Genomic DNA, 24,411 nt, shown 5'->3' with positions numbered 1-24,411 from the left:
TAGTTGAAGTAGAAGACATTCCAGAGATCACTGAAAATTTCAGAGAAGTCTTAAAGCAAGAAAAACAAAGGCTTGATAGTACCGCTAAGCAATCAGCCTTCTGACAGTGGCAAAATAATGATGGACAGTAGGGAAAAGTAAAAGAGAAAATATAATTTCAGCATTTGGAAGAGGATGAAGCCAGCTTGTGGAGAATGGATTTTGATGGCGCAGTAGGAAGGGAAGGTGCTGGAATTGGAATTTGGATACGCAGCCCTGTTTTCTCCCCAAACAAAGTGCCAAGCAATGTAAGGGTTTGTTCGTATAAATTGGCTTTTCACTGTTCAAATAATGAGGCTAAATATGAGGCTTTAATTGTTGGTTTAAAAATCCTTAGAAAGTTAAATGCTAAAATAATTTCAGTCTATGGCGACTCCGAGTTAGTTATCAAGCAAGTGAAAGGGGAATACCAAGCTAAGCATCCTCGAATATGGGCCTACCGCAATATGGTATTAGACATCTTGAGATTATTTTCATATTACACTTTGACATGTGTCTCTCGTGTTCAGAATGTTATTGTAGATTCACTTGAAACAGTAGCAAGTAATTTTAAAATTCTGATGAATTCAAATAATAAGTTTGAGATTCATGTGAAACATCGCCCAGCTATCCCCGATAATCAAAGGTATTGGCAGGTGTTTCAATATGATAAAGAAATCGATGAATTTCTACAAAATGAAGGTAAATTCAAAGACACCTATATCGATGGGGAACATGATGATGGAGAAGCAGACATAGAAGTCAATTAGATGGAAGTTTTGCAGCTCAAAGACAATGTCATTCCTAAAGGTATAATACCTTTAGAGGAGTTGTTCGATCAAGATGATGTAGCTTGAAAACTGAGCTTGCTGCCAACCGAGAAAGGAGTTGAGGAGGTGAACATTGGATCAACAGAAAATCCTAGAATGGTCAAGTTATCAAAGGCGTTTCCTCCACAGGTAAAAGAAAAGTATATCAGTTTATTATCTTCATTTACTGATGTATTTGTGTGAGATTATTCAGATTTGAAGGCATATGATACGAGCATAATTCAGCATATAATTCCGATCAAGCCAAATCAAAAGTCCTTTCGGCAGAAGTTAAGAAGAATAAATCCAAAGTTGCTGCCCTCAATAGAGAAGGAAGTGAATTGATTGTACAAAGCTGGTATAATCGTCCCCATAAGATTTTCAGATTGGATTTCAAATTTGGTGCCCATGCGCAAGAAAATAGGTGAGATTCGATTATGTATTGATTTTAGAAATCTGAATAAAGTATCTTTGAAAGATAATTATCCATTGCCCAAGATGGATCACATACTTCAGCGAGTAGTTGGGGCATCCTACATGTCGCTACTCAATGGTTATTCCGGTTATAACCAAATTCTAGTCCATGAGGATGACAGAGATAAAACAGCATTCACTACTTCGTGGGGAACTTTCCATTATGCCAAGATGCCTTTCAGATTGAAGAATGCTGGTGCGACCTTTCAGTGGGCCATGGATATTGCATTTGCTAATGAAAAAGATGTCTTTTTAGTTGTTTATCTTGATGACTTGACAGTTTTTTCTAATTCAAATGAAGAGCACCTTTATCATTTGAAAATTGTATTTCAGCGGTGTAGAAAATATGGTATATCTCTCAATCCAAAGAAGAGTCTATTTGCCATGGATGAAGGCAAGCTTCTTGGTCATATTATATCAAAGGAGGGCATCCGCATCGATCCAGCTCGAGTGGAAGCCATTCAGAAAATTGATTTTCCCTGAAGTAAAAAGGAGATCCAATCATTCAATAGTAAGATGAATTTCTTACATCGCTTTGTGCCCAATCTTGCAGAACATTTAAGGGAAATCACAAACATGCTCAAGAAAGATAGTGTAGTGAAGTGGACTGAGGAAGCAATAAAGTCTTTCAATTTAGTGAAATTGGCCCTTTCTTCAGCTCCGGTTTTGATCAGCCTAGACTATACTCAAGATTTCATTTTGTTTTCATTTGCCTCATATCATACTATGGCAGCGGTCTTGATGCAGAAAAGAGACCAGCTCGAGAAACCAATTGCATTTTTTAGCAGAACCATAAGAGATGCAGCTTTAAAGTATAATATTATTGAAAAGCAAGTTCTTGCTTTGGTAAAGGCATTGAAATATTTTCGAGTTTATATTATGCATTCCCACATCCTTCCTTATGTCCCTCATGCTACTGTTAAAGATGTCTTGGTGCAAACGGATCCAGAAGGGCGAAGAGGCAAATGGATTGCTTCCTTGTTGGAATATGACATGGAGATCAAACCAACAAAGCTCATCAAAGGACAGGGGCTGGCCAAACTAATGGCTGAGTCAAATTTGCATGCCTTGGACATTAATCTCATTGCTGCTATGTCTGAGGAAGATGAAGAAAGTTCGCCTGCTTAGGTATCAGAAATTTTTCTTCTTTCTCCTTGGTATTCGGACATTTTTTGTGTACTCCAAAATCTGTCACCACCACCTGGAATGGCTAAGAATAAAAGTAGGACCCTGAAATTAAAGGCTGCCAAGTTTTGTATCATAAATAATGCACTCTATTGTAAAGATCCCGGTGGTGTCTTGCTCAATTGTCCAGTTGAAGAAGAGGCAAAACAGGTTAAGACTTTCACAAGGGAGATTGTGGAGGTCATCTTTTCTGGAAGACAACAGCCAACAAAATTTTGAGAGCAGGATATTATTGGCCAACTCTCTTTGCTGATGTGTACAAAACTGTTACAAGTTGCCATGAATGTCAGATTTTTCAAGGTAGTAGGAAATCGCAGCCTTTACCACTCAAGCCGATTGAAGTAAGTTCTCCATTTCAACAGTGGGGTTTGGACTTCATTGGTGAGATTCATCCTACTTCTTCAGCGCAGCATAAGTGGATCCTCACAGCGACAGACTATTTTACCAAATGGATTGAGGCGATTCCCACTAGGCAGGCCACTGATTCGGTAATCATTTCATTTCTTGAAAACAATAATTTGTCTCATTTTGGCTATCCAAACAAGTTGATCACTGATAATGCAGCAGCTTTTAAATCTAAAAGAATTATTTATTTTTGTAATAAATATCAAATTACTTTGGGGCACTCAACTGCATATTATCCACAAGGCAATGGATTGGCAGAATCCTCAAATAAATCCTTGGTCAATATTATCAAAAAGTTGCTGGAAACGAACAAGAAGAGTTGGCACAAAAAGCTGGTTAATGCACTTTGGGCAGACAAAGTAAATCAAAAGAAATCTATAGGCATGTCCCCTTTCGAGCTCATGTATGGTGTTGACACAGTATTCCCGACCTCTCTCGCAGTCCTGGTGGTTAAACTTCTGCAGGAAGCTGGCAGTGAGGATGATCATTTGCAGCGAAGAATCAATCAAATGATCCATTTACAGCAGACTAGAGAGGAGGTTTTCCAGAACACTTTCAAGCTGCAAGAGAGAATCAAGAAGATATATGATCGAAAGGCAAAGGTGGACAAGTTTCAAATAGAAGATGTAGTGCTAAAATGGGACACAAGAAACGAAGATAAAGGTAAGCATGGCAAGTTTGAGAATCTTTGGAAAGGACCTTTCAAAATTGCTGCATATCGGGGCCAAAATGCTTTCCTTCTGAAAGAAATGAATGGAGAAGATTGTCCAGGTGGGCCAGTCAACAGTTGGCTGCTCAAACGGTACTATTTTTGAAATGTTTTCTGCTGTCATATGTATCATTGTACATACCGGTTTGTTTAAATTTCATTGCAAGTGTGTGCTGTCATCATTCTTTCAGTTTGGGGCCCGAGGTGAAGGCTATAAAACTGAGGTTTGATTTCAGTTTTGGTTTGGTTTGTTTGAGTCAGGTCTTTCAGTCGATTTCAGTCTTGAAATTGAGTCAAGAGTTTGGTTTTGGTTAGTCGAAGCTATTGACTCCATAGCCCAATGGACGAAGGCACTGCCTGCTTTCCCAGAGATTTGTAGTTCTTGGCACCTCCAAGGAGCTACCATCCCCATTGGAGCCAATGTTAGTGTCGGTATCTTCATCCCTCTGTCAGTGATCAAATTCTCTTGTTGCATTGCATGTTAGGTGTCTCACCTGGTCAGCTGCATTCCATTAGGATCATGGATCATCTGACGGTAGTGGCTTATTATACATTTTCCCTCATGTTCTTTACTTGCTAGTCCATTTCCATTTATCTAGATCATATGCATTCATTTTTTGTCTTTAAATCTGTAAAAGTCATTTTTAAGGTTTAGGTCTCATTAGGTCTAGGGTTTTCGTCAATAGGGTCTCAAAATGCTCAGTGACGGTCAGCAGGTGCATGAGGAGGTCAAATAAAGTTTCAGCAACAATAATTTCCATAATCACTCACTCAGTGATTGATTTTTCCTCAAAACCCTGTTTTGAGGAAAAACAGAGTATTTTATGTTTTTATGTATAAATTTGATGCAATTTCAGTTTTTCCATATGTAAATAACTTCAACGGAAACCCTGATCACCTTGCCAAACTTCAGCAACTCCATCACCTGCAAGGCTAACAAAAAGTCAAAATCATTCAGTTCATCAAAGGCAAAAATAAAGTAAACTACCCAAAAACAGAGTTTGAAAAGTAAGTCAAAATGAAAACATTACAAAAGTGGGTTTTATGAGTGAAAAATTAAAATCTCCTGTATATAAATCATTTTCATGTTCAAAGAGCTTGTTTGCATCTAAAGGAGATGGACTGAGCAAGATAAATTCTATGTTGGAGAAAAAGAGCAAAATCGCAGCAAACTGTGCAAGTTTCAGGGGCACGGCACATTGGGTCGTGGGCACGGCGCATAGGGCTGGCGCGGCACATTGGGCCGCCCTCCACAGTGCAAAAAATACACAGGCGTGGCGCATTGAGGTGGCGCAACGCATTGGGTTTGTGGCACGGCACACAGGGCTTCAAGCCCAATTTCACCCATAAACTCATTCAAACTGCCAAATTTTCTCAATTTCCACTTGTTCAAGCAAGTCAAGCCTTCTTCCACTGCCAGTGAATAAGTTTCTCTTAAAGCTTATGGTGATTTAATGAGATAAAACTCAAACCCTGCCTCCTTGAAATTTTTTCTCAAAAACAATTGCTTAGGGTTTACAATTTGTGTTTTTGCTGCCAATACCACTCCATCACTCCCTCACTCTTTGATTTCCTCATTCATTTTCTAGTTTCCTCAACCCATTCCCTAATCCCCATATCCTTAAATTTACTATCCCCATATCCCTAACTCCCACTATCCCAAACCCTAGTTAAAGATCCCCAAACCCTATTTGTTGTCCCAAGAATCTAAATACTATTCCCTAAACCCCCTATTTCTCAAAAAACTTCTCAACAACATTCCCAAACCCCTCATACCCTCTCCCTTTACAGTCCCTCATACATTCTCATCCTTGGTAGCAGAAAACTAAAGACACCTTAAATCTCTTCATACTCATCAATAAAACCCAAACATTGGCAAACATGGAGTCTGATCCTTCCTATGACCGAGATGAGGAGACACACAGTGATTCTCCTAGAGAAATGCATGCACCAAGAAGACCTCACAAGGGTGGCAAACATATACGAGAGGAGCCTACTTCACTTGCCGAGCTGCAGGCCTGTCCTCTTGCTATCACATGCTTTCAACACCAATCCTGTTATCAGTTCTGTGAGATGGTAGAGAGAGTCCAGTGCCATCATGAGTTGGCCAAGTTGTTTGTGCTCCATCTTCATAAGGGCCAAGTCACTCTAGCAGGTGTGACATTCACCTTGACACAGGAGTCTATTTCTCTAGCAACTTGCATTCCAAATGTCGGTGAGCAATGGAATAAAAGGCGTCAGATTGAAAAAGAACATTATGAGTCGTACATCAAGGCTGGTTATCGAAGACATCTTAGTAGAGTTTTTCCTTTCCGGTATCTGAAAGACTCATATGCTCCCTTGATGAAACTCATAATTAAGTATTTCAGCTATGAGGGCCGGTTTTCTTGCCTGTATGCCTATCATATCAGATTGTTGATGCACTTCACTAGGGTGAGAATGATGAATCTCCCCTACTTTATTTGCCGGAACATTGAGAAGATGACCACCTTAGTGCACAGGAAGACTCCTCAGCAGCAGTATAACAGCATATATCATTTTGCACTAATCAAGATTGTGGTCATGCATCAGCTTGGTTTACAGAACATCTCATGGGAGGATTTCATTTCACATGAGGTCTTCACAGGTCCTCAAGTACCTCCAGCAGCTTTTCATGAGATAGGTGGACCTTCACATCGGCAGGAGATTCATGAGACACAAACCGCTAGTGTGCCAGTGTTTGTCACCTACCAAAAGGGCACTAGAAGGTTGTTTGCAGCATAAAAGTGAGTATTATCTCCACCCGAGTTGGAAGGGATCTCGCTTTCTCCATCAGTAGAGCAGGTACAGGACAAGGGCAAGCATCCATTGCATGATGAGGGGCCTTCAGGACGGCAGGAGATAGATTTTATTCTTATCCAGGATGATGACACCGATTTGGGCTCACAAAGCTCAAAGCTTAGAGAGATCATCTAGGAGCAACAAGATGACATTCAACATTTGTCTCTCAACCTAGAAAGAGCTAAGTGGATAATCAAATATCTATAGCAAAGAAGCAAACATCTAGAGGATCAGTAAACCATAATGGAGCTACGAAACATACGAGAAAATCGGCAAGCTGCCAAAAGGAGGAAAGTCAAGCTCACAACACTTGAACAAGAAATCAATGTTGATCGTGAATCTTGGTTGGAGAGGGAAAATATCCACCTAGGGAAGATGTTGGAGAAGGCCAAAAATGAGAAAAATTTGTTGAGAAACATGGCATACCAGTACTTGTCAACAAATATGGTGTGCAAAGCAAGAATCGAGAATTTGAAAGCCAAGTTGAAGAAGGCATCAAGGAGGTGAAAAGAGCAAGATAGACTTTAGATCTTGGCTGAGGCTTCCTTGGCCCAACATAGCACTTAATGGAGGACACTCAGCCCAAATTTCAAAAAATTTGGGACACTTTTTGCAATTTTGGAATTTTTGCCTTAAAAAACAAGCTTTTCTACCTGATGCGTCGTGCCACCTGGCGCTCGCTTTTGATGGGGACCTCCTTTTGAGGAAAACTCAGCATTTTTGGATTTTTCATGGAAAAATATGCATGCTCACAAATGGCCAAGAAATTTTGACAGGTTTTGAGCTTCCAAAAAGGTCAAAAACACCTCAAAAATGACCTTTCTGCCCCTTTTTTGACACACAGGAAGCAGTGTTGGGAGAACTCAGTTTTGGAGGGGCAAATGGAGGCCAAATTCAAAAATTCCACTTGTGCTGGAAAGTAGACAGGTAGAAATTTCCAAAAATCCCACTTGGAGAAAATTTGGACACCAGGAAGGCCTCCAAAATCAGCTACAAAAAGGCGCTACGCATAGGGAAATCAGCGCGGCACATTGGAGGAATTTTGCTCATTTTTGGTCAAAAACTCTGTTTTTCGCCTAGTTTTTTTACAGTTTGACTTTTTTCCTTCTAATTGTCAAACTCATGATGTAATTTAATGTGACATGATGGATTTTGATGTAATTATTCTAAATTTTCACTCATAGAGGTAGATTTATCCATCAAAAGATAGTTTGCAGCTGAATGAATCAGTTTCCTAGTTTTTAGAGGCAAGTTGTTCCACTGCCTACCTTTTAGTTCTTGGTTTAAATTTTGTTGGAACAGCTCCTAAACTTATGAGCTCAACCCCCTAGAGGCTAGGATGAGTTGTTGGTTACCTATATCTTGTAATTTTTCAGTCATTAGCATGGTTGGACTTTTGGGAAAGCTTGGAGCTTATTGTATATTCATTTCAGCAGTTTGGCTAAGGAATAGACCAGTGGTTTGCAACACTTTATGGGATTCATGTGGCATCTTGCTTTGGTATTGTGTTTTCTTTTGTAATTGTAAGTCTACATGTGTTTTATGTATGTCATCATATCTCTTTGTTTCATCTTAACTAAATCAAACAAGGATAAAGGTAGAATACATTGAAAGTGCAGTGCTCTACCTAGGGTTTGTTTAGTTATCTATGTTTTCAGCTGTTTGAAGAGGATCCTTGAGTTTTTCATGCCCTCTCCAACTCCTCACCTGTCTAAAATCTCTCCATCTCACTCAATTTGAAGTACCAAATCACTTGCCTACCTTGCCCCATAGAGATCTCTGCAAAACTGAGCCTCATTCCCCGGACCCAAATCTGCCTTTCACATTTGAGCCAACAAAACATCATCAAATTCAATCAAACACCTCTGTACACATACCTAGCCTAAAATCAGTCATTACATCAATCATCTCAAGCTTTCATTGGCCATCTTTTTTGAGATTGACAAGGAGAGAGCCCTCTCCCGACCTGGTAGGGCTAGCTACCAGGTTAAGCATGGTTTGATGTTACCCTAGATCCTACCTTTCTTGGCCTGATGTAGATTTAGGCCCTAACAAAGTGATCGAAAAGTCATCCCTTTTGTATTATTTTAATCTTTTTCGAACTTAAGGGATTATGTTACAAAAAATAACTACTAGAGTTCTCTTTTCGTCCCTTTTCAAACTCTCTAAATATGAAAAGGACCGAGTTGTCTTTGTCATTAAACTCGTTAAAATAATAGTGACAAACTTGTCCACTCAGACAAGAACGAGTTTCACTATCGCTAGGCTCGCTAAAACATAGCGACAGGTTTGCCCAAAGGGAAAATTATAGAACAAGCATATGTTATCCTCCTCAAGCTTGACAAAAATAAAGAGGTACTGGTCAGCAATGACTAGGGAAAAAGGGAAGAAAACTTGAAGAATTTTATGGTAGCAGGTCGCTCTTGAACATGACACTTTCACTCCATCACCATGATTGAGTCAGGTTGAGTTATTCTGTTCACCAGTCATATCACCATTGGTCCTCCACACCATCCATCTTTTGGGGTTAACGCTACCAATCCATCTCAGTGTCGCCAATATGTTCAAGAGAAGTCATTCAAAGAATTCACCATCCAGCCAATGCCTCATCCACTGCAATACCTTCACCCTCTATTTTTCATGGCCGCCATTCTTGAACCTTGTATCATCAGATCATTTTCACCTCCAGAAAGTCATTTGCTCCATTTCGTGTCGTAGATGTGGGATACATTAAGGCCCTCCTACGACGAGTCACTTCTTGTTGACATCAGCTCATTATCCAAGAAGTCGACTTAGAAACAACCCTTTCAGTACTTTGAAGCTTGCATGCCTCAATGGCAAGTTTCTCACTTTTGGCGACAGGTTTACATCAGTGGCCTTCGACCAAAAGATTTTGCGTGGTGTTCGACATCAGATCATATATTCACACCACATGAATTGTACTATAGTACCTTGAGGGTCATTATCATTATCGGTGATTCCTCTTGCGCCTGTTAATAGCTTACATTATTGGCTGGTAATCAGGTGATGTCTTTCCATGTTCGACTTCAGAACATCTTTTCACATGGATCGACTTGTACATTGGGCGAAGATTGAACGAGGTTTGAAGACCCCAGATCTAGTTTCATCCATCTGGGATGCGATATATTCAGGAACATAAAGACATCAAATGTACACAGAAGCTACACAGATAGTCATCTAAGCCAGGGAAGATGACTCTTCATGTGAAGAATCACCAGTCTGCAACAGCAGACGATTGTCTATCCTATGTACATGAAAATGAATTTATAAAGCTGAGCATGGGAATGCCCGCCTTAGCTAGATCATGAAAATAATATGATGATGATGTATTGTATTGTATCTTATACAGGTCACCTTCCAGTTCGAATACCTCAGATCCTCATGATAAATCATTTCACCGACATCAAAAGATTTATGACTTCATGCTTTAGGGGGCAACTGTTATAGACATATTTGGGCACTGCAACCCCAAACTTATATGTTGATAACCCAAGGGATTTTTAACCCCTAAAAGTGTTGTTTCATACCCTAAAAGATCATGGTCAACTGATTACATCATTCCCCAAAAGTTCCACCTGAAAAACCACTCAGAACTAGCCAAAACTAGACCATACTGACTACCCCACTGTCAAGGTGCGATGCATACTGACTTCTACACTAGCCAGGTGCGATGCATACTAAAGAGGCCTTCTGTAGGGTGCGATGGGCGAGGATGGAAAAATTTCCGAGACAGTTTGCTAAGTGGATGCTCATGGAATCTTCCAGAAACTTCTCCTATGACACTTGCCTCTCTGAATTCGCCCAGGGATGAGTAAGAGATCCAAGAAATCTCCAAGTGGAACCAAGAACAACAAGTGGAATGACACTAATCAAAAACCCAGAGATGACTCACACCCTTGCAGACATCTATAAATGGATCCCTCATCTGAGAGATCTAGAGGTTGGAATTTTGTAATTTGTAAGGAAGTGCTAATAGTTTATCTTTGAGAGAGAGCATTGTATTGTTGGGTGATCTTGCTTTTCATGAGGTGAAGAGGGCTTTGATGCTAGGAGGATGATGTTGGATTAGACAGCTAGGTTGTAATTCTCCCTTCTACTATTAATAAAGTTCTTTGAGTTTTCCTCCATACAATCGTGTATTTGTGAATGTTGTTGTTTGTGAATGCCATTGTATGATAAATGTACTTTTTATTCTGCATTTTTTATGATATAATAAATCGATATGCTTTAATGGTGTTTTGTTACTTTGTCTCTACAGATATTCATAGAGAGGGATAAGTAGGAGAAGAGGTGCAAGCTCTATCAAGGGAGAGAGGAATCAAGCAAGGAGTCAAGCGGAAGATCCAGGTTGGTCTCTTTGCTTCTCTCTTATCTATCATACATAAAGGAAATCACAAATTGCTTTGATAGTTTGTTTCTAGGATAGCCGCCAATCCTAGTGGGACTAGCATATCGAAAAGACACTAGTTTTCCCAGAAACATGATCAACGTATTGATATAGGTTTTTGTTGGCATTATGATGCATGTGTTGTACTTGATGGCAACCCTCTCATAGAAGATCATCTCACTTATATACATTCAGATGAATCTACAGAAGAGATATCAGATGTGACATAATACATAGATGCAGGACAGCTCAAAGGAATCAAATGGCAAGTTCTTAGTAAGCTTTGCCATCAAGTCCAAAGGGGGAGATTGTTGGCATTATGGCTAAAGTGTTGTCCTTGATGGCAACCCATTCAGGTGATAGATCACAGTACTTCAAGTCAGCAGCAGAGATTGATGATCAGCTATCAAATATTGAAGAAAATAAGGGGTACGCAGGTACACCTTACATAAGGTGCGTACACGCAGGTCGGTGTTACATAAAGTGCGTACATACCCATAGTTATCCCGTTCAGGAGGTGCGTACCCCCAGTGCACACATTTCAAGGCAAAGAAATTCACACGTGGGGTTTCTTATGTTTAACCTTTGGTATTTAGCCGACGGTTTTGTGTTATTATGGTGTCGGCCGTGGTATTAATCCATGATTTAAGGAAGAGCTTTCCTATATAAAGCAAAGGAGATCATTTGGCTTGTGTATGTTTTGGGTTGAACATCTTATGAGAGCTAGATCTGAAATATCATGATCTCTTGGGAGCAATGTCTAGATCTAAATAAGGCGAATCTACTGATGGATTGAGATCTCTTCGGCGCATGATCAGATCTGTAGATCTGACTGTTTGGGTTATTCTTGAAGTCTTGAAATCATCTATGCCCGAAGGTACACAGGTACAGTGAAACAAAAGTGCGTACATACGCAGGAACGAAGCGTTTCAGGTGCGTCGGTACGCAGGCACAGAAGGGTTGCAGGTGCGGAGGTCCGCAGGCAATTCAATGGATACAGTGCGTATGTAAGCAGGCGAGCAGTTGAGCAGGGTGCGTACGTAAGCAGGCGAGCAGTTGAGCAGGGTGCGTACGTAAGCAGGCGAACAATTGAGCAGGGTGCTTACTGTAAGCAGGCAGTACATGGGTGAAGCTGCTTACTTCTCTTAAAATCTCTGCTTATCATACTTATGATCTGGGTTGTTGAAGTGATGTTTGGTTCTGATATTATGTTCAGATAATAGCAGTAATTGAGTGAATGATTATGATTAACTTCAGTTTTGTTGGATGAATGGATCGGTTTAAAATGACTTATCTTCATGTGATCTGATGTACTAGATCTGGTTGATAACTCTCATAATATCATTGTATATGTATGGATCTGATGATTGGGTGATTTAGAAGGTTGTTTGATTATGAGCTTCAAAGTTGTTGTTGGGTCCAGTATGAAAATTGGATGAAATGTGGCCTTTCAGATTATGTGTTGTGCTTCAGTGTATCCAGTCTGAAAATTGATGAAATGTGGTACCTGGAGGAGAGAAGATTGTAGGTCAGCACCTACGTACTAGTATCTAAGCTAGTACAAGAGCTAAAGGAAATCTTTGGAGCATTGTAGTAGGTAGCAGCCTGCGTACTAGTAAATGGATCGGCTAGTACAAGAGCAAAGGGGGTTGTAGCTCCCGTACTGGTATAAGACTACACCAGTACAAATATTGTAAAAGGATTTTCTTATTAAGAAGAAGATTGAGATGACTTGCAGCAGGTGGTTTTCTCCCGCATTGGGTTTCCACCTTATATCATGGTGTTCATGTGTGTGCCTTATGTGTGATGATCTATTCTCTATTACTGCATCTGTTATCTGATAATATGGTTGATAATGTTCTAATGCACTCATTGAAGATCAATTAACTTAATCATAAGAAGTTGTGGAAGTAACATATATGAATCTGATCATGGAAATGAAAAAGTTTTATTAATGTGATAATACTGATTCACCCCCCCCCCCTCTCAGTATTATTTCCAACAATTGGTATCAGAGCAGGTCCTTTGATAGAAGCTTGATCGCTTGAAGGAGATCCGTGGAACAATGGGAAAGAAGCTTAAGAAGAAAGCACCCAAGAAAAAGAAGTCATCTCAGAAGAACTATGACAGTGGGAGAATTGATTGGGGATTAGGTATAAGAAGCTCTTCAGATTCAGTATCATTATCAGGTATGAATATATTATCCTCTGATGTTCCAGCTATCTTTCCTTGTGAAAGAGATGAAAGTGATAGCGAAACTACTGAATTAGCTCTTATGGGTGAACAAGAAAGAAATGAGATAGAAGCAGAATTTATAAGACTAACAAGCAAAATTAGAACTCAAGAAGACCTTCTGAACATAAAGGATAGTACTGCTAAGGCTCAACGAGAATTATTCAAGGAGAAATATCAAAAGTTGCAGGATGAAGTAACATCACTAAGAAATGAAGTCATTGAAAAGAACACAACAATCAAGGAGCTCAGAGATCGATCCAGTTATTATGAAAGTCTTGAAGCCACAATCCTCTCACTAAAGGAAGAACTTGAAGAATCAAAGAAGCAGAATAAAGATCTACACCAAGCAATTGAAAAACAAGACAACGAAGTCATCAGCTTAAAATCCCAGCTGGAATGTGCCTTCCGAGTTCGTCAAATGCAGCAGGATCTGAATGAAGAACAAGAAAAGGATATTCTCAAACTAAGGGAACAAATGGAAGAAGGAAGAAAAGCTGAAGAAGATTTGAGAAAGCAATCTCTTGAAAAGGAAGAACAGCTTCAGGTTGAGGTAAATATCTTGAAAGGTAAAATAGAAGAAAAGGATAAGCTTTTACGATTTCAAGATAGCTCTAAAGTCTTGGATGATATTCTTAGTAGTCAAAGGTCTCCTGCTATAAAGACTGGTCTTGGTTTCCATGAATCTGTTGAAGGTGAATCTAGTTCACAAGGTGAGGCAAGGAATTCTAAAGTGATCAATGAAGAAATGAAAGATCAATCTCATCATCAACCAAGGAAAGAGATTCCTCAAAGAAAATCCTTTACTCCTCCTATGAATAATGTTGAATGTTATGTATGTCATAATCTTGGACATGTTGTAGCTAGATGTAGAAGAAGAAGAGTTCAAGACCATTATGCAGACAAGTCATCTCAATCAAGGTACTTTTATGGATATTGCTTTGCTTGCAATATGTTTGGTCACAAAGCTGCTGATTGTTACAGAAGGAATATGAAACATGTAAGATGTTATGCATGTAACAAGCTTGGACATATAGCTAAGGAATGCAGGAACAAAGTGTGGGCACCATATCAAAAGGAGAAAATGTCATCATCACGCTTGAAGATATGGAGGAAAAAGGAAGTGCAGTCTGAAAAAGGTGGCACAGCACAATGTACAGACATATCAGAATCAGAGGGAGCTGAAAGTACAAAACTTCAGTGTCCTGAATCTCATATGCAAATTCCATAAAGGAAAGTCGCGTATATACGCGAATTGGATACTGCACAATCGTGTATATGATTGTTTGAAGAAAGGCAGTAGGGAAAGTGAAGATGATCTTTGAAGGGTGATCTCTCGAGCGCATGATCAGATCTGGGCATCCGACTAACTGTAGCACACTGGTGAATTACCAATTCGGCCCTAATCAGAAGTACGCAGGTGATTAACGGTGCAAGTGCGTGGGTACGCGGAGCAGAAACAGGAGAGCTGCGTGGGTACGCAGAGCAAAAGAAGGGGCACTGCGTGGGTACGCAGAGCAGAAGAAGGAGAACTGCGTGGGTACGCAGCGCGACAGAGGTTCAGGTGCGTACGCACAGTAAAAGTACGCGGCGCGATATTATCTTGGGTGCGTGGCTACAGTAGCAGTATGCGGCGCGATAGAAGCAAAGGCTGCGTGGGGTACGCGGCGCAACTGTGCAACAGCTGCGTGGGTACGCGCTGTAGTAGAAGACTGTCTGCGTATATGCGCAGTGCAGCAGAAGGATCTCTGCGGGTATACGCAGGGGAGCAGAAGGTGAAGTGCGTGACTACGCAGGGCAGATAAAGAAAAACTGCGTACCTGTCTTAAGGCATTTATTGGCTGACTCTTCTTATTGATATGCATGATCAGATCTGACAGATGGCACAGGTTTAGGGGGAGCATATGTTCTTAATGCATTGTTGGCATTATGGTCCTTGGTGATGATGCTTATGATTCATCTTGCTATGGTTATGAGTTGGTCACATGGTTCTTGGATCAGATTTGTGGTTGATTCTCTAATGGTGCTTGCATGGAGTCTTTATTGTTCTTGGCACATATATGGATGAAGATTGTTGGCTGGATACATGGATGATTATTCAAAGTTGCATTGTTGGAGAGATGATGATGATGAGATCTTACCTATATGATGATAGATATTCATTGATGCAGATACTCCCATTTGATGACTCTTAGTTCATGCAGATCTGGATGGCTATGGTGTTTCTCATACCTTGGAGATTCATGCAGTAATGCAAGTTGATGTTGACAGATACTATGAAGCAGATCATACAGTGTTTATTGCTGATATTTATCTTAGGTGATTGGTCTTTATGTAATAGTGTGTCTCTTTTGTAGTTATCTCTTCAGGTCATGTAACGGCCTTTGTTTCCCCACTATGCCTGGGATGAATGATATCATATGTAAACTTTTGATGTATCACCATTGTGATGAATGTATGTATTGAGTCTTTTGGTGATAGGAAGGTCATTTATGATATATAGAGTCATGTTCTTCTTGTAGAACATCTTTTTGCAGTCAGGGGGAGCTTGAGCATGAACAGCACTATATAGCAGAGCAGACATCTCAGCTTGTTCTCAGAAAGAGCATTATCAGATTGGAGCACCATGGCATATACAAAGGGGGAGTTCATTCAGAGACTTCAGCAGATCTGGTTTATAGAGCATGTTCTTAGGGGGAGCATAACCCTTTGCCCTTGATGTCAAAGGGGGAGAGTGATTTGGTGTTGTTGCCATCAAGTCCAAAGGGGGGATTGTTGGCATTATGATGCATGTGTTGTACTTGATGGCAACCCTCTCATAGAAGATCATCTCACTTATATACATTCAGATGAATCTACAGAAGAGCTATCAGATGTGACATAATACATAGATGCAGGACAGCTCAAAGGAATCAAATGGAAAGTTCTTAGTAAGCTTTGCCATCAAGTCCAAAGGGGGAGATTATTGGCATTATGGCTAAAGTGTTGTCCTTGATGGCAACCCATTCAGGTGATAGATCACAGTACTTCAAGTCAGCAGCAGAGATTGATGATCAGCTATCAAATATTGAAGAAAATAAGCGGTACGCAAGTACACCTTACATAAGGTGCGTACACGCAGGTTGGTGTTACATAAAGTGCATACATACCCGCAGTTATCCTGTTCAGGAGGTGCGTACCCCCAGTGCACACATTTCAAGGCAAAGAAATTCACACGTGGGGTTTCTTATGTTTAACCTTTGGTATTTAGCCGACGGTTTTGTGTTATTATGGTGTCGGCCCGTGGTATTAATCCATGATTTAAGGAAGAGCTTTCCTATATAAAGCAAAGGAGATCATTTGGCTTGTGTATGTTTTGGGTTGAACATCTTATGAGAGCTAGATCTGAAATATCATGATCTCTTGGGAGCAATGTCTAGATCTAAATAAGGCGAATCTACTGATGGATTGAGATCTCTTCGGCGCATGATCAGATCTGTAGATCTGACTGTTTGGGTTATTCTTGAAGTCTTGAAATCATCTATGCCTGAAGGTACGCAGGTACAGTGAAAGAAAAGTGCGTACATACGCAGGAACGAAGCGTTTCAGGTGCGCCGGTACGCAGGCACAGAAGGGTTGCAGGTGCGGAGGTCCGCAGGCAGTTCAATGGATACAGTGCGTATGTAAGCAGGTGAGCAGTTGAGCAGGGTGCGTACGTAAGCAGGCGAGCAGTTGAGCAGGGTGCGTACGTAAGCAGGCGAACGGTTGAGCAGGGTGCTTACTGTAAGCAGGCAGTACATGGGTGAAGCTGCTTACTTCTCTTAAAATCTCTGCTTATCATACTTATGATCTGGGTTGTTGAAGTGATGTTTGGTTCTGATATTATGTTCAGATAACAGCAGTAATTGAGTGAATGATTATGATTAACTTCAGTTTTGTTGGATGAATGGATCGGTTTAAAATGACTTATCTTCATGTGATCTGATGTACTAGATCTGGTTGATAACTCTCATAATATCATTGTATATGTATGGATCTGATGATTGGGTGATTCAGAAGGTTGTTTGATTATGAGCTTCAAAGTTGTTGTTGGGTTCAGTATGAAAATTGGATGAAATGTGGCCTTTCAGATTATGTGTTGTGCTTCAGTGTATCCAGTCTAAAAATTGATGAAATGTGGTACCTGGAGGAGAGAAGATTGTAGGTCAGCACCTACGTACTAGTATCTAAGCTAGTACAAGAGCTAAAGGAAATCTTTGGAGCATTGTAGCAGGTAGCAGCCTGCGTACTAGTAAATGGATCGGCTAGTACAAGAGCAAAGGGGGTTGTAGCTCCCGTACTGGTATAAGACTGCACCAGTACAAATATTGTAAAAGGATTTTCTTATTAAGAAGAAGATTGAGATGACTTGCAGCAGGTGGTTTTCTCCCGCATTGGGTTTCCACCTTATATCATGGTGTTCATGTGTGTGCCTTATGTGTGATGATCTATTCTCTATTACTGCATCTGTTATCTGATAATATGGTTGATAATGTTCTAATGCACTCATTGAAGATCAATTAACTTAATCATAAGAAGTTGTGGAAGTAGCATATATGAATCTGATCATGGAAATGAAAAAGTTTTATTAATGTGATAATACTGATTCACCCCCCCCCCCCCCCCTCTCAGTATTATTTCCAACAGCTTTGTGATGTGAGCATGACCACAAATATCTCCGAGAGAGAGTTTTCCAAGGTGTGGAGATTATATGAAGATAGCACATGTCTAGGGGGAGTATCTCATATGCTTCTAGTGTTTTCAGTGGTTTATTGATGGCATTATGGTTCCTTACTAGTAGAAAAGGAAAAGATATTGCTTGGAGGATCTTGCTATGTTCCTAGTGTTATGCCCTTATCTAACATTCGTTTATTGCATGAGTTATTAGACTTTGAGGATTATATGCCTTGGGTTTGTGTGGCTTATGTGCTACCTCATAGTTTTGTATGAGTTAATATGCAGTTGTCTTGTATTATCTTGGGGTAGAAATCTGTATTACATATTGACTGTTATTTTTATTGAGTAAAAGAGTTCATAATATACCATGTATAATTATCATTATTATATGAGCAAGTTGTACATGCTCCTAGCGAAAGTGAGGTTGTCATGCTTGTGTTGCTTCTATGGAGAACAAAATGATAGTGGTGTATGCAACTTATTTTGTATGGTTGCAGCTACTTGTGTTATTCTGATGATAGATATTTGTGACTAGTATGCAAAGGAGTTAGGAGTTGATCACGATGAATCTATGTGATGTTGATACTGCTCATTTAATACATTATTTCCTTGGACAATCACCAATGTTATTGATGATTGAGATATACATAGGGTTTCTATGATGATGCTATTGTTGGATATTTTGCATCGAGAGTATGTGGATGTATTGATTGATTTGTTGTTAGAGATGTTCTTGTTGATTCCTGATTTGTTGTTCCAGAGCTATAGTTTTCATTGGAGTATGGATCCATGTTTTTAAGCCCATTTGATGTATAATTCCTATATTGATGAGAAGGATTTCTAGAGTGATATGTAATGTTACTACCACTGCATCATTCTATACATGTTGTTGCTACTAGTTCAAATTATCTTGTAGAGGTTTATGCTTGGTATGGTGGTTGTTTTACGGTCATGTTTTTGCTACAATATCAATATATAAATATATATTTTTTACTCCAACATCCCAATCAATATATAAATATACATATATTTACATTTGATTAGAAACAAACCATGTTATCTAGGCTATAGCAGCACAATGATTTTCCCCACATCCCTCATATCACAAGAATATTCACATGCAAATTTATTCCAAGTGTGTAAGAATACACCACTTAACCAATAGTGTTAGTATCATTCAAACAATTATACTCAAAACTACGCAGGCAGTTCTACAATAATGAAAAATCAACATGCATCCATAGTCACATCAATAGACTGTCTAAACCTTCAAGATGCCTAATGGAAAACACATGCAATACCATTTGATTTTTCAATAAAATCCATCATACCATAACATCCTTGCAATCAACATACAAATCACAATCAAATGTCATAAATAGCATGTAATTGTATCCACATTCAACTATAGCACTCAGAGCTAGAGCTCCACCCTAGGTCCAAAGCTCCAAGCATTAGTACCATGTTGTATGCACATAACACAAGCAAGATCATCAGCAAGATAAGTAAATCATACATGATAACTAGATTCTAGAATTTGTCACAATGCTTCAAGCCTCATCTACTCTCCAAAATTCGACCTTGGACTTATTGCTTGGTTAATTCAGTAATAGTGATCTAGATAGTCTGAGAAATGAGACCAAAGAAAGTGATAAGAACTAAAAAAATTCCCAACATATCACCCATCACAATATTATTTTAGACCAAACACACGTAACTGTAGGGTTCTCTTAGCCCTCATGCATTAATGTTGGTGCAATCCAAGTTGTAAGGAATGAAACTTAACGGATAAAATGAAAGGAATATATCACAATGTAAAAATGGCTAGGAATATGACACATTGTGAAAAGAAATATTTCATAAGAGAACAACATAAAAGGAACAAATTGTTTTTATTGAATGTGAAATATATCTTAAGACTACATTAGGAAAAAATGCTTGCTTTACTCCATGGTGAAGTTCTATATTTATACTTTTTATGGGGATCTTTCACTCATTACATTTCAAATATCATGGGTAAATACCATGGTTTACAAAATCCATGGGTGAATACTATGGGCAAACATAATAAATTAAGATAGCATGGGTAAATAAAATAAATTACAATAGCATGGTTTACAAAATTCCATGGGTAAATACCATCGGTGATTATTATAATTAATATGGTAGCATTGAAATCATTGTGTGATTAGATTCTCCTTTTAATATTATGATTTATTTTATTTATTATAATGCATCATCCATGATTTTTACAAACATTAATATAGAAATAATTATTAATTGCAGTAATTATTTTCCACCTGGATCAATCTTCCCTCCTTAAGAAGAAATGGTCCCCATTGCGTAAAATTCCTTCTATCTTCCCTCCTTAAGAAGAAATGGTCCCCATTGCATAAAGTTCCTTCTGGGTAAGCCTTTGTTGAATAGGAGCATAATTGTGGGTTTGTGGATGACCCAAAACCAAGTGTTGTTGAAGATAAGGGTTTTGCATGATTGACCCATAATTGTGGGTTTGTGGATGACCCTTAACCATGATGAACGAAGATATTAGGATAGAGATATCATGTAATTCTTATGGGCCAACTGTGATGCTCATAGTGTGCGGCCCAGCCAATGGACTTTGATGACAAGGGTTTTGTGTGGTTGACCCATAATCGTGATGAAAAAATATTTGAGGATAGAGATACCCTGTAATGCTTGTGGGCCAACTGTGATGTTGATAGTGTGTGGCCTAGAAAATGGAATTTGGTGGCAAGGGTTTTGTGTGGTTGACCCATAATTTTCCTAAGATATTTCACTTCTTGATCATCCTAGTAGAGATATGGTGGCTTATTTTTGTAAATTATCACCATGCAATGAGATGTTGTGAAGGATTTTTTCATCTCACTCCTATGTCGCGTAAGTGCTTCCTCGAGCAATAGATTAATAGGATCTCCAGCTCCATTTTTCTCTTTGTATGCCACATGAGGTTGTAGGCATCAGTGAGGAAGGTCTTGAAAAGGTTGCAATATTTCAAGTATGAGCTCCTTGTGCCCTTACCTCATTCAGGACATGAGAAGAAAAATATACAAGAGCAACCCCACTCTAATACCACTGATCCAATAGTGTGAGCAATGAGACCAAACAAAGTGATAGAATAATAAGAACTAAAAAATTTCCTAGTAGATCAACCATCATAATAGTATTCTAACAAAGTGATAGAATAACAAGAACTAAAACATTTCCTAGTAGAACACCCATCACAATACTATTCTAGCCCAAGCATGCTTAACTGTAGGGTTCTCAGCCCTTATGCATTAATATTGGTGCAATCCAAGTTGTAAGGAATGAAACTTAATAGATAAAAAGAAAGGAATATATCACAATGTAAAAATGGCTAGGAATATGACACATTGTGTAAGAGAACAACATAAAAGGAACGAAACTATTTTTATTGAATGTGAAATATAGCATAAGACTACATTAGGACAAAATTCTTGCTTTACTCCACAATGAAGTCTCGTATTTATACTTTTTATGGGGATCTTTCAGAGCCATGCCTCTCATTACATTTCAAATACCATGGGTAAATATCATGGTTTACAAAATCCATGGGTGAATACCATGGGAAAATATAATAAATTAAGATACCATGGCTAAATAAAATAAATTACAATACCATGGGTAAATACCATGATCTACAAAATCCATGGGTAAATAACATGGGTGAGTATTATAATTGAGACGGTAAAATTGAAATCATCGTGTGATTAGATTCTCACTTTAATATTATGATTTATTTTATTTATTATCATGCATCATCCATGGTTTTAACAAACATTGATATAGAAGTAATTATTAATTGCAGTAATTAAAACAATGCACAACTTATTCCCAAAGGTCTAGAGATGAAACCTTTGTCCACATTTTTTTTGTGATAGAGCTCATCTAGCCATAAGGGTTGAACCTAGAAGCTTTGATACAACCTATAAACACACCTCCTTACCGTTAGGAGTGTATTTACTATGCTAACCCAACTTCCCTAGTATAGTTAGTGAAAAATGGTATAAAAAAAATTGACTTCTTCGAAGTTTCTAGAATTCAATTTGGATGTCACCCTCATATTCCTCTCAGAAAGGCTTTTCTAGTGATATAAATTTTGTCCAATTTGGAGTCCTATATTAAAAGTTACGGTCTTCTAAATTATTATTAATTCAAATGTGCCACCTCTCTTTTCCTGCCAGGTGGTGCCCACATGGCATGTCACTACACTGTCATGTGGTGGAGGCTCTAGGGAATCTAGTGGCACTTAGCCATGTGGTGTACCCCGATGCCTTGTACCTTGCATTACCCCTCCACCACTACATGTGGGTTTATATATATATATATATACATATATATATAGATAAATATATATATATATATATATATATATATATATATATATATATATATATATATATATATATATATATATATATGCAAGGCAACATCTCATTTCATTCCTGCTATCATCTCCCGTAACAACCCGACCAGATCTGCCGCGATCTACCGCGAAGGCTTCTGCTGCGATCTTCTGCGAAGGGTTCTACTGCAAGGCGATCTACCGTTCTGGGTTCTACTGCGCTCTGAACGCCCTGGCAGCAAGAGCTGTCTTCCTGTGGCACCGGCATTCCCTGGGTGAGATACGTGGCGCAGGATGTGATCTGTTGAGTGACGGTGTTGCAGTCCATTGCAGCCGAAGCTGGTTGGTGGAGGAAAACCCCCATGCATGCCCAAATGCAAACGCAGATGACTGCGTGCTCCATGTCTTGTTCGCGGCCATTGTGATACAATAAGGACCGAGAATTGGATGGTTGTGAAAGGGATTTGTGGCGATCTTATTTATTTATAGTGGATGTGGTGATCTGATCCACACTCACTGTTTAGGTGAGTTTTGGTTAGTCACTGGCATCTGAAAATTTTGAGTGAATAAGTTTGTTTGCACATTTTGGATTCTAGATCTAATCTTCTGTGGCTAGATCTAGATCTAGGTGACTAGGTTCTAGATCTAATTTTCTGCGGCTAGATCTAAATCTAATCTTATCTTCTGCTTTATTTCTCTGCGGCTAGGTTCTACGGGCAAATAAAATATGGCTCCCAGCTTCACGAAAATAGCTACTGGCTCATTTGCTTCTGGAGGGCAAGCTCCTGCCCATATCGTCATTGAAGACCCAGCTCCCACTGTCCAGGTGGTCTAGGCCTCACTCGATGAGGCTTTGAAGTTTTCTAAAAGTGCCCTAACCTGTCGGTTCAATGGTTTTTGGCTGCGGCTGACAGCTCTCCACAATTGGATCTCAGAGGTATGGAAGCCTGTCATTTCTAATGAAATTAATATCTACCCCTATGCTAGGGGTTTCTTTATAGTAGATTTTGAAAATCCTGAAAGCAGACAATGTATTCTAGATTTCAGCCCTTGGTTTTGGGAAAAATCAGGCCTATTCATGAAGCCATGGAACCCATCATTCGATCCCTCTACAGCAGTCATAACCTCAGTGTTACAGGGAAAAGTGTCTATTTAGAACTGCTCTATCCCACTAAGGTGTGACAGCTACCTTAGAAACAAACAGAGAAAAGCTACTTTTGTATTTCCTTTATGAATTATAGATAGAGAGGAATAGAAAGAACCAACCTTTGTCTTGCGCTAATCCTTTGACCCGATCCCTCTCTTCTTTGATAGTCTCCAGCTACCTGCTCCCTAGCACGCCCAGCTTCACAAAGTACCTGCAAGATCATAGAAGCATAGCACTATACAAAGACATGGATCTATATTCATAAACAACTTAGGATCAGATTTAAGTTGACCATACAAATGTAACAAGCATCAATGATACAAAAGCATGGAGGAGAACTCAAATAGCTTTTATTGATAAATAAGAAAAGATCCAGGAGGAGTTACAACCAGTGGTTCCGACCCAGCATCAACCTCCCAGCAAAGAAGCCCCTCTTCACCTCAAACAAAGCTTAGATCACCCAACAATCTAATGTTTGTCTCTAGAAACCAACAGCAATTCCTTACCATATGCGAAATTCCAGCCCCTGGATCTCTGGGATGAGGGATCCATATATAGATATCTGTAAGGAGGATGAGTCAGCTTTTGATTTGATTAGTGTCTTCTCTCTGTCATTTCTTGCTTCCACTTGGAGGCTGAGGGCCTCTTACTCATCCTTGGTCGAATTCAGTGAGGCAAGTGTCACAGGAGAAGATTCTGGAAGCTTCCATTGCCTCTCCACCTCGCGGAATGACACTGCCATTTGTCATTTCTCGCCCATCGCACCCCATATAAGGTAGTTTTGAAATGCAACGCACCCTCACAATGCATTTGGGTGAGATGCAACGCACCTAGCCAGTGGAGCAGCTGCAATGATCTTGTTTTGACCAATTTTGAGTAGTTTTTCATGGAGAACTTCTGGGAGAAGCTGTAATCTGTTGACCTTGTTCCTTTAGGGGTTAGAACAACACTTTTAGGGACTTAGGAGCCCTTGGTTTATGGACATTTCATGCTTGGAGTTGTAGGGTACAAAAATGTCTATAACAGTTGCCCCCTAAAGTATGAGGCCGTTAACCTTTTGGTGTCGGGTGAAATGCTTTATTATGAGGATCCGAAGTTCTTTCAATGCTGGGAGGAGACCTGTAA

Source organism: Pinus tabuliformis, chromosome X (assembly GCF_031772625.1).
Source record: "Pinus tabuliformis cultivar Carrire ecotype Pingquan chromosome X, CPIR1, whole genome shotgun sequence".
Lineage (NCBI taxonomy): Eukaryota > Viridiplantae > Streptophyta > Pinopsida > Pinales > Pinaceae > Pinus > Pinus tabuliformis.
Note: the sequence above shows the minus strand (reverse complement) of the source record.